The sequence below is a fragment of the Toxorhynchites rutilus genome, chromosome 2 (assembly GCF_029784135.1).
Source record: "Toxorhynchites rutilus septentrionalis strain SRP chromosome 2, ASM2978413v1, whole genome shotgun sequence".
NCBI lineage: Eukaryota > Metazoa > Arthropoda > Insecta > Diptera > Culicidae > Toxorhynchites > Toxorhynchites rutilus.
Window position 1 is genome coordinate 204,157,399 of NC_073745.1, and position 12,285 is coordinate 204,169,683.

At 38.6% G+C, this 12,285-nt stretch overlaps 1 protein-coding gene across 4 annotated transcripts in view; it reads right to left on the reverse strand.

Annotated features, from left to right (window-relative positions):
• The window catches only part of LOC129764977 (uncharacterized), a 273,538-nt gene extending 261,542 nt beyond the window's left edge, over positions 1-11,996 (reverse strand). For 3 of the 4 annotated variants that reach the window (XM_055764686.1, XM_055764693.1, XM_055764681.1), the window contains exon 1: positions 11,236-11,966. The gene's annotated coding sequence lies outside the window, so the exon portion shown is untranslated. The other variant, XM_055764690.1, reaches the window with a different exon arrangement.
• Between the last annotated feature and the right edge of the window lie 289 nt (positions 11,997-12,285).

Sequence of the window (12,285 nt, forward strand, 5' to 3'; positions counted from 1 at the left end):
GCCGAAATCGCCTACTTCGCTGTTGTTCGGTGCGGTGTCACATTCGCGAAGGCTCGGTTCAGTGCGAGCGCTATTCACTGCACCAACACCGCGTGCATCATTAGATGAGACTTACCTCGAAATTTTATTGCCCCTGGCAATGCGTTCGTTTTTTGCAGGGCTCGAGCCTGCCTACCTCTTCCTCTTGCTCATCGCACACTACGAGAAGCGTCCAATTTATGACGCGGAAAGAAGAACACACAATACGAATAACGCGAAAAACGAACAGAAAAATCAAACGACTATTTCCAAGTTGGATTACCACTGGTGGGGTCCAATCTTAGATCGAAGCGCAGCGAAAGCAAAGTGAACTGGATTACTCAACAGTCCGATGCCAAACGAAAGATTGCCTCAGCGAGATCCACTGTTTATACTCTAGGTAAGTATTCCCCTTCATTCTTCTTCTTTCCTTTGTTCACGGAGACTTTAAATCCTACGATTTCCCCTCCGTTGGTCGTCGATAAGTTGCTCGTTATTGATAGCTCTGTTCGGGAAAGCACTCAAATGGACAGAACAAATGTATGGGGAAATAGAAACACTTAAATTTTTCATGAATTTTAACCATTTACTAACAAGGGTATTCTAATGTATGGCATATTAAACAAATCTTAGGGAATTTCCGATTCGTTTAGTATGTAAATCGCCAAAATCCGTTCACGGCAAAAATAGTTATTAACGTTAACTTTATTTCATAAAAACGTGACCTGTTTTCTGATTTGACCCCCTCATGAAAGACGTAGTTCTACGTCAAAAAGTTAACAATTTGACGATTTAATTGGGTATGTTTTCATTCGATTGTACTATACACTATATCCTCCCCGATGCAACGAGCAATCTTTTTGCCTAAATTCGGGCGTTAGCTCATAATGTGAGTTGATGCGTAAAATGAATTATTCTTCATTTACCGATAATAGGCATTAATTTTATATTATATTGTATGTTGTACAATCAATTTGTGTTCAATTCATGTTTTTATCGTGTAGGTCTCACTACTAACAATTTGTGTAATTGTGGTCCAGGATGTCATAATATCGAGTATGATGTTTGGTTATGTAAAAATGCAATAAATGAATTTAAATCAGATTATGATAGCTTGAGTAATCGCGATCTTACAAGGCAGAACACAGTTATTTATGAAAAATGCAAATCCAAAATGGCCGCCACCGCAAGGTGGCGCCATATATATTTTTGACGTAGGACTACGTCTAACCGGAAGATATAGAGGGTGAAATGGAAATCTAGGCTCGGGAGGCGATCTGGCGTAGTGGTAACATCCATGCCTCTCACGCTAAAGGTCACGAGTTCAATTCTCACTCCCGACATTCTTCCAAAAATGGAAGTAAAAAGTGACGAACCAGCCAAATGAGTTGAAAATCACTATAATACAGATAAAAAAAAAAAAAAAATCTAGGCACTGAACAAGTAGGAAAAAATGCAAGATTTGGAACGCTTATAACTCGAGCATTTCTCAATAGATTGCAAAGGTTTTTGCATCAATTGATAGGAAATATATCTACGCATCTATCATAACGAATAACATTTCCTTTTTCTTGAGATAAATAATTGAATAATTGTGAAATATCAAGCATTGTCAAAATGCACTATGTGCCCATTTTTGATTGGTCCATTTTGTGCTCCTCAAATCGTACCGACCAAAACGGGCAACCAGAGCAGCAGCGAAATACAATGAAGCACGATTGGAAAGGAAAAAGAAAAAAATGAACGAAACGTTGGTCGCAGTCTCACACATGCGTAATTCTCGAGCCAGCCAGTCAGCTTAAAAATCCTCGCTCCGCTGCCGTAACGATCATTCTCATTCAAACCGTACACCACATCGGTTCGCATCACAACACATCAACAAACCAACCCAAGCAGCCATGTCTGGACATGGTAAAGGAGGAAAAGTGAAGGGAAAGGCAAAATCCCGCTCGAACCGTGTTGATCTGGAGTTCCCCGCAAGGGTAGCTAGGCCGAGCGCGTTAGTACCAATGCACCAGTCCACCTAGCCGGCGTTATATAGTTTCGGCCGCCGAAGTGATCGAGTTAGCTGGCAAAGCTGCTCGCGACGATAAGAAAACCCGCATTCGGAACAGAACACATTCGGTTCGGTGGACATCAAGACAACAGGCAGTTGGAACGAGTGGCGAGTGGCAAACGCAATCGCAAAACGGCATCTCAGGTAGCAGAAGAAAAAAGTCTGTTCTTTATACAATCTGCTTTGGTGGCAAATCCAGAACAAGGCGGCATCGAGGGCGTTCGAAATGGTTCTTTTCAAAACCACGAGTACTAAGTTTTCTAAATTGAAACCATTCCATAAAACAAGGCGCTTTTCAGGGCCATTAAACCTTCCAAAAAAGAGTTTAGGAAATACAGTTCAATGCTTTCTAAAACAATATCCAAAATAATAAAACACAAATTGATTTTTTCATAATTTGTTTGCCAGGATATGATGAATATGTGAATTTGGCAGTTGTTCTGAGCTTATTGATTTTCACCAATTATTAAATTGCTTCTAGATTGAAAGTACAGTAATTTACACTTATCTTGAAATTTAGCTAATTGGACGGACCTGTAATGCGACATATTTAGTTGGACATTTTTGTAAACATAGAGTTCGGGGTCTAAATTATGACCCCACATTGAAAGTAGACACTGTACCACTGTCATCGCAAATGTTCAATTACAGGTTAAAATTACCTCCAATCCGATACTGAGTGGTGGTAATGCGACGTGCCATTGAATGTAATTTACTGTAAAATATGTCACAAGCTGGATGGGAAGAAATTTTCCAACTGTGAAAGCTGTGGCGAGTGGCAAATGCAATCGCTAAACAGAAAGGTTTAGCCGAACAAGATGGGGATATCGAGTGATAACAAAATAATAAACTCTTTAGATTGAAGATAATTTTGTGATCCTGAAAAGGACCCTTTTTAGCCTGCATGTGAATCCAACGAGCGAACAAATCGTAATGAATGTATTTTTTTGCCATCGCTCCCTTTTAACGCTCATTCGTTCGTCTCGTTGGACTCGCCCCTCTGGCTGAGTCTGCCGATTTGTCTCTATCCTGTGAGTGTGTACCGCTAGAGTATAAAACACGCAGACCCCAAAAAAATATCTTATTTTCTTTCAAACCGTAAACCCGTGTGGTTGTACGGCATCGGCATCGTGGACGTAACAAAGGAGGACAAGTTAAGGGAAAGGCAAAGTCTCACTCGAACCGTGCAGGTCTCCAGTTCCCTGTTGGTCGCATTCACTGATTGCTCCGCAAGGGTAACTAGGCCGAACGGATTGGTGCCGGAGCACCAGTATACCTAACAGCGATTATAGAGTTTCGGCCGTCGGAGTGCTCGAGTTGGCTTGCAAAGCTGCTCACGACAATCAGGAAACCCGCATCAAGAACAGATCAGCTTCGGTTCGGCGCTCATCAAGGCAACAATTAGTTTCAGTGAGTGGCAAAGTGTTTCTCCGGCACGTCGCATTAAATGTAATTTACTGAACAACATGTCACAAGCTGGATGGGAAGAAATTTTCTAACTGTGAAAGCTGTGGCGAGTGGCAAACGCAATAGCTAAACAGGAAGGTTTAACCGAACAAGATGGGAATATCGAGTGATAACAAAAACACAACACCAAAGGTTCTTTTCAGAACCATCAACATATTCATAAAGTGTAAACAGTAAACTAATCCATTTTTAAGGTAGATATGTAGGTATTCACGTAGGAGAAGAAAATAAAACAATATATTTAAAATATATATTTAACAAAAGCTGTCCCCTTTGTATAGTCCTACGTCACTCCGGTTATGTCCCCGACATTACCCACCCGTCTTTTTTTCACAACCCCATCAATTTGGGTATCAAATGAAAGGGCTTGACTAGTAGAATATAGTTATTTATGAAAAATGCAAATCTAAGATGGCGGCCACTACAAAATGGTGGATTGCCTATTTTCTCAGAACCCATCAATATGGGTATCAAATGAAAAGGCTTCCCTAGCAGAACAAAGTTACTTATGAAAAACGCCCAAAAATGTATCAAAAGAAAGTTCTTGACATAGCAGATAATGGAAAATCCAATTTCAAGATGCTAATTACTAATTACTTTTTGAACGGTTTCATTCAGCTGTGATTCAGCGAGTTCATGACCTGTTTCTATGTATGTTTGAATGTTTGTTGGGTTGTCCCACATTAATAGAAAATTGACCCCGTTCCTGTTGAATGATTGATCTGAAATTTGGAACATACAATTAATTCTACTGTCATTATAAATTGTGTATTCCATGATCTTTAAAAATCAATTGGGCCGCCGCAAAAAAAAGGCCGAATGGCTTGATTTGGAGAATACACTACACTATGAACAACATAAATTCGAAAAGGTTGCCTCCACAAAATGGTCGACTATCTATTTTTTGCAATCCGCTCAATATTGGTATCAAATGAAATTATTTGACTAATAGAATACAGTACAGGTCGGACTCGATTATATACAGACTCGATTATATGTGATTCGATTATATACAATTTTGGACTCGATTATATTCAGTTTGCAAAAAAATATTTTTTTTTATATTTCAAATATGGCTTTTTTCATGAAGAAATGTAACCTTTCAACGTTAAGGTGAAGTTTAAGTGGCTATTACATGTACAGTGGGGTAAAAATCGTGATTTTTGAAGATTTTGTTGAATTTTCACCAGGAATTGTTTATATCAATATTGCAGCCAAATTAAGAAAGATAGAAGTTGTGCGTCAAAGAACAAATTGTGGAGCGGTTAAAGAACTTCATTTTAATTGATAGAAACAATCTAGTTTAATATAATTTTTTATGATAAAATTGTTAATAACACTTTAAAAATTATTAACTTTTAAGTGTTTCACTTCTAAAATGTTATTAAAATTCACTTATTTAGTTGTTCCACTACTATATCCTGTACTAAATTTTCTCATCTTTGAAATGAAAACATGAGAACGCTACGGAACTTTTTAATGTAGAGCCAGTTTGGAGCAACAGAGTCCGAAACAAAAAAAAAAGTTCTGTAACTGTTCTGTTGAAATTCGAACACACGTGTAAGAGGATTTTTTTTTATCAAATATGATCGTCTATCACCTCCTGAGAGAATCTGGATAAATTTATTTTTTTCATGTGAGAAAGGTGTTTTCTGACTTTAAGGGGATAAATCAAAAATCAAATTTCTCTTTTATTTTCAAAAAACGAAAAATACATGCAAAAAAAATTTTTTGACTCGATTATCCGGAGAATTCGATTTTCCGGAGTGAAAAAAAATCAATACTCCGGATAATCGAGTCCGACCTGTACTACACACAATCACAGTCCTTTGTCAAGATCCCGTCCGTGCCCCTAGGCTCAGACCCATCAACATTTTTAAAATATTTGTTTGTGCTGTCTTGTCATTTCAGAAATACCCAGTCCATGTCAACATCTTGTGTTTGACTTAATGTTATTTCTCATATGACAATAAAAAAACGTAGTATTGGGAGTCTGTGATTTTCTGCGTAGAAAAGAGGACGTATGAGTTCAATTTTTGTAAAGAACCAAATAAACAGTTAATCGCAGACCCCCAGGTTGGTGTTTCACAAAGAATTATTTTTTTGTTAGTTAGTTTCGATGTATTTATTTACATATTTATTTATTTATTTATTTAATTATTAATTCAATTCAAATTTTATTTACAATTGCTTGTTTTGTTTGTTCAAAGATTTCTTATTTATTTATTTATTCATTTATTTATTTTCGCGGAAAGCAAGTGTTAGATTTAACCCTTTGCAGTCGTATTAAAGTTGGGCATGGATGTAGTACTAGTCAGAATTATTTTTCCTTGAAATAACAGTGCTGCATGCAAAATTACGAAAAATAATCATATTTTAAATTTTGTTTTGTGAACTACATATATACATATATCCATATATACTCAACTTAACAATGTATTTTAATCTGATGTTTTTATATAAAAAATATATTTTATAATTCGTCTTCGAGTGAAATCTTCCGAAACAGTCTCCAAGAGCAAATAATATGAGGATAATCAATACCTAATTTTATTTTTATTATCCGTTGAATATGAGACACTTTTGCTATTGATACAATGAATGTGTAATCAATGCAGCAATGTGTATCCGAAAAGATCAGCACTTTTAACAAACAACAATTTTTTTACATGAGATTATTCAGATGACATGATTATGCAAACTATTATTCTGCTATCTAGAAACAGCTACTTTAATATAATTTAAACCAGAAGTTATTCAAATAATGATTTCTGGGTATCTGAAATGATCAGAACTTTTCACTTTAGATGAACAAAGATTTTGTCGCTTGGGACACTAATGAGATTATTCAAATAACATGAGATATTTATGCAGACATCAGTTCTGATATTTATGAACAATCTTTTCCATCAAACCAAAGTGTTACAATGGTTAAACGACTAGAACGGTAAAAAAGGTATGGTGGCTGAGAGCAGACAAGCGACCACAAAGAGTTAATTGTCCAGTTTAATTGCAGCATGCTATACCTTAAATGTTTATTTATTAGTCGTGACACCAACCGAAACAAATAGATTTAAGTGTGTATGTTCGTCGGAGTAACCATCGTGTGTCTCGTCGTCGCAGCGAAAGAGGGATAGGGTGTCGGCATTGAAAATAGGCCTCAATGGAAAAGTACCAGGGAACCTGAATAAGGTCAAAAGCTTTAATTGTTTGACAGAATTGAAAAAGGAAGAGGAAGGATTGAGATGGTTCGAATTGAAAAAGATCGAGGAGGCTTGGCGAAGATCTGGAAGTGCACGGTCGCAAGTGATATCACTGCGAATTAGTTTTTAAAGTAAAATCCCGTAACCTAAAAGGGATCTGATTATCCGTGCAAGTGAGCTAGCCAGATCATTTTGCTAGTCTCCTTAAAAGTGGTACCGAAACCGTTAAGAATTAATCCGTCAATTTTGACGAGTCAGTGAGTGTGAGAAAGCTATTAACCTGCTCGACCTTCTGGTGAACTAGTGTGGCCGGCCATCAACATATCAGGTGCTATCCGTCTTGTGATCGTCGTCCAGCTTGTCCAGACCGTCCGAACTGTCCAGCCGACTCCGTCCTGGTCCTGCATGCGCCAGTTCCAGCCCAGAAGTGTACCAGGAAGTCGGCCAACGCAGCGAACGGCCGTAACGAAACCGGTGAAGTCGAGCCATAAGAAAACCCAGAAAATTTGTAATGAAACAAAAAGTACATCAATTAATTTTTTAAGTGTAAATTGTGTGGCCATCCAAACCGCGGTATTTTCTTGTATTTCGTTAGATTTTATTCCTGCAGTAAATCTTGTTTTCCGCCATTCCGTCAGTGATTTTTTTAACGCGCTTTTCCACCAAATAGTCCGCCATTTTGTGTCCACCATTGTTCTGTGTTCCACGAGTTCGAGCTGGTGTTTGAAGTTTTCCCCGAGATCCCTCAGCAAACGACCCAAGCTGCGTAGAAAGACCCAGCTACAAACAAGGTAATCACTATCAAGGGTTACCTCAAAATAATCCCGAAGCTCAGCCCGTTCAGTGCTTTAATGTTCCGGATATACACCCAGGTTTTTTTTTACGCGGTTTTACGAGGGTTTTTTACGCGGATTTTCCAATTAACGCGGTTTTTTACGCTGATTTTCGAATTAACGCGTTTTTTTACGCGCATTTTCCAATTAACGCGGTTTTTTTACGTGGTTTTTTTTACGAGGTACGTATCCCCCGCGTAAAAAAAAACTGGGTGTATTGATAATCCAATGTAACTGGAATTTGTCAAAAGAAACAATGTATAGGAGCGCCTTTTTGACAGATGTGTCTTCTATTGAGTTTAATTTAATTTGTCGATGCCATGTTTTCCAACTTTCTCAGTGATTATATTTCACAAGCACAAAACCGCTGGAAGATATTTACCCATCCAAAGTATCCTCAAACATGAATACTACTGTTTGGAATACGCATAATTAAAGCAAAACAGACGTTGGTTCGAGTGGTATCATACATCACAAATCATTACATGCGAAGGCGTTTCCACGGTCGACAAGCACCAAATAAAATATGGTGTAAAATTTCGACACATCTACTAACAAGAACCATCAATCTTGGAGCGTGGAGAAATAGAGAAGCATTTCCAGGATCAAACGACGGAACGTTGCATCCATGTATGACGTGTGACAGAGCTCATCTATTATAACTCTTTCGAGGCCATCAGGCTTCGAAAGGTGCCGTCTACCCGTTCGTTCCATATACCGCGTCGGTAGTTCGGAAAATTTAAACCAACTCTACCCAACCGCACTGATGCGGGTTCAGTGGCTGTGAACTGATCCAGAAAACCCCATCCTCATGCCAGCCTGCCAGTGGAGGTGTTTTATGTCGTATCGCTCTAGAACAGGGAGACGGATCATGGGATGAGATGTGTGCTCCCGAAGGATGGAGAAGGCTTTCCCGGTGGATGGTTGCTGTTGTTTCGTCATTATGAAGCCCGGTGCAGGCGACATGTGGTTTATGTCGTATGGAAGTATACGGGATAGTTATGAGAGTTTTAAAAGAAGATTCATGTCAGGACGGGTCGTTGGAGACAGAGCGGTTGGCTCTTGCTTAAAATGAACTGAACTTAGGTGGCTGGACACAGGAATCAATCGTCACTTATCGGTGGGTGGTAAAAGCTGTGTTTGAATCAATATGATGCTTCATGACGAGATGAGTGTTTCATGTTGTGAAGCATATATTATGTCATGATGAACTAATTGAAAATGGTAGGTTGTTATTCACTATATAAAAGTTACTGGAACGAGCCTTTCCTCTGACCTTCAACTGTTTGAATAACTGCATAGTTTCTTGATTTTTCTTCACTAAAGTTATACAATAAAACAAACTGGTTTTATGGCATGAAGCAGTATTTCAATCACTAAAAATATTCGATTGACATCACTTTAATACTTATTAATAAAATTTAACACCTTGATCGGCCCGTCACCCAGATCTGGTTGACGGGTGTATTTTCTTGGAGGCGCCGTCACACTTTTCTCGTTCAATTTGAATAGGATTTCTAAACGGAATTTGATAGAATGGGCACTTAAATGTAAATATAGGTTATGAAGAATAATCAAAAAATCAAAAACATATAAATATAGTTTTTATACTATACTTTTAAAGGGTTTTATTTAGCATTACCTACTGTAAATATGTTTGTATGTTTATCTGCAGGGTTGTTAACCTCCTTCCTGTTGACCGATTGATCTGAAATTTGGAGCACGCCTTTATCTCTGCTGTCGTTATAAAACTGCGTATTCTATGATCTTGAAAATCCACGATGGCGGCCGCTACAAAATAGTGGACTACATATTTTATCAAAACCCCATCAATAAGGGTATCAAATGAAAGGGCTTGACTAGTAGAACACAGTTATTTATGAAAAATGTAAATCCAAAAAGGCCGCCAACACGAAATGGGACTTTTTTTTCAATTCATCAAACGAAATGGCTTGACTAGTAGAACAAACTTATTTGTGAAAAATCACATTTTCAATGTACTGTTGAAAAATCAATATCTTTATGTCGTCTATAGTAAGTTCTTCTAACATATCGTCCAGGTCTTCTCTTGCGTAAAGTTCCTCAATATCCTAATCGGGACTCGATGAGATAATACTCGAAACTTTTCTTCTAACGCTTCGCACTATTTCGTCATTACTACTTTCCTCGCTTTCAGATTTACTATTACGCCGTCCGGTGAACATTTTAAGGATGAGAAATACACATGTGTGTCTAAAAAAATATACATAATAGACATATTGTTTTTGGAATAAAAAGGGGCTTCTCCAATTTGCGCAATTATTATTCTTATTCTCTGAAAAAAACTTGCAACTTGCTTCTTCTTTTAGCTTTTTTAATTGCCAAGCGCAAGGAACGATGAAAACGAATTACGTGAAAAATCGGAGTTGCCAAATGTGATATACGGTGACCGGAATAAATCGCCACAGTAAACAACTGCAACAGAAACAACCGCTTAGAAAAAGTGTAGTAGGCTAGAAATATTTGGCGCGGGAAAAACATCATGTGCCTCACATTTCTATTATAAATTTATTCTCTTGTTCTCGTTTTTCGAAATTTATTCTGAGGACAATGTAATGGGGACGAAGTCCCCATTTGGCGAGGATAAGGAATCGAGGCGGCCCATGCCGCCAAGATGACGCAATCCGAGTCCACCGCCGACCCGCCGTCGGAAGCGGCGGTGTCTCGCACGCAAACCTGGGATCCACTGATTGCCCGGTTAGTTTGAAACATAGGATACGATCCTTTAGCAATGTCCGACCGAGCTCTAGCGAGCGTCGGACGGTATACGTCTGCCCGGGGCGTTACGTTTGCCTGGGGCGATACGTTTGCCCGGTTAATTCTTGTTTTGAAATACAATACCGCGCCACAATATTTATAGCCTACTACACATTTTATAAGCGGTGGTTTCTGTTGCAGTCGTTTTCTGTGGCGATTTATTCCGGGAACCGTGATATACACCCTTATTCTTGTTTACGGCCGTAAGATTTCATGCATCAATAAAATTTCATACAAGATTTCATCAAAGCAACGGTGAAAGTGTCGCCCATACAGTGATCGTGCGTTAATTTTGCCGGAAAATCAACCCAATTATTAAATTTTACTACCTGGACTGCAAAACAGCAAAAACAATAATAAAAAGTACACAAAGAAATGAAATATTAATAATGTTCATGAATCATATTCATAATCCTCAATGACTCAATTCCTTCTATAATAGATTGAACAGCAGAATCAGTACGACTTATGCTCAAATTATCTGAAAAACATGAATATGTACTGATTTAACAATCGAACGGAATTCGCAAGAAAAAAGTGACGTTTAGAAACCACGTGAAAAAACACATTCGTACGAAAACTAGAATGGCCGATTCGTTCGAATTGTTCAATTTTCGAAAGTTCGAATGAATGGATTTGATTCGTACGAAAACAAGAATACAAATGGTACATTCTTTCGAGCGATTTCTTTTCGTTCGAAAACAAGAATGAGGGTGTTGTATCAAAAGAGAAAAAAAAACAGATTTTGAACGATGAAAAACTCAATTTAAATGCAATTGCTACACACAATCACAGTCCTATGTCAAGATCCCGTCCGTGCCCCTAGGCTCAGACCCATCAACTTTTTAATGTTGTAATTTACCTGATTTCCATCACGTGGTAGAAGCTATTTCACATAACACAGAATTATTCAATACATGTTTTCTAAGCCCACTGAACAACACCGGAAAACCACCATCACCATCTGAACACTGCATGAACGTCTAATCGTCGTCGCAGGTTGCAGGTTGCCGTTCTGATCGCGGTTAATTTATTGCATGAGCATATAGATATTTTTGGCTCCCGTTTGTCTATCGATATAGTAAACATCCATTAGAATCGCCCATTTCCACCTTCTCTCGTACCACTTAAACATTGTTTCCTTTAAACTGTATATTGTGTTTCATATTCTGCACATTCAACACTAATCCTTTTTCGATACCACCAAATTCCTTCTCTTCACGATTTCAGTTTAATTCACTCTTGCATCACTCCCTGATATTTATTCAGTGGTTTGGTTTGTGCTGCAAATTTATTGCCACGGTTGCAGATCGCCGAGGTCCGCTCACCCCGTTCAATCTGATACAAAATATATTACAAACGGTACGATGTAATCCAGCAAATGAACATCATTAATCCTGCCTCCTGCTGACGATAAAATCCTCGAACGACTTCACCGACAAACAAGCAGAAGGCCAGTGTTCTTCTTTCCACAGCAACACTACTCTGTGATTACAATTAATTATTATATAATGTCCTCGTGACACCACCATAAGTCCATTCGAACAATTACAGCATTCTATAGAGATTGCTTCCAAAACCAATTTTCCACTTCCAGCAGCATTTACCCCGAGTTGCGATGTTGTCGCGGCGGCTCGTGCTTGGCAACTGCATTCAAGCGGATACATAAAATTGATAAGAACCCCACAATAAAAGGACTCCACTCCAGTCGCATATTTTCCGTCTTGTTTCACACGGTTTTTCCCGCACTGACGACGATTCCCACTCTCACAGACGCACATGCCACTCCGATACTCCGCCGTGCTGAAGATGTTGTGAAAATACGGCGCGCGCTCATCGACCGACCATATGGCAGCTGCATTTTCCCGGCGACGAAAGCTGGAATTGGCGCTCCGAGTATTTTCCCCTCCCG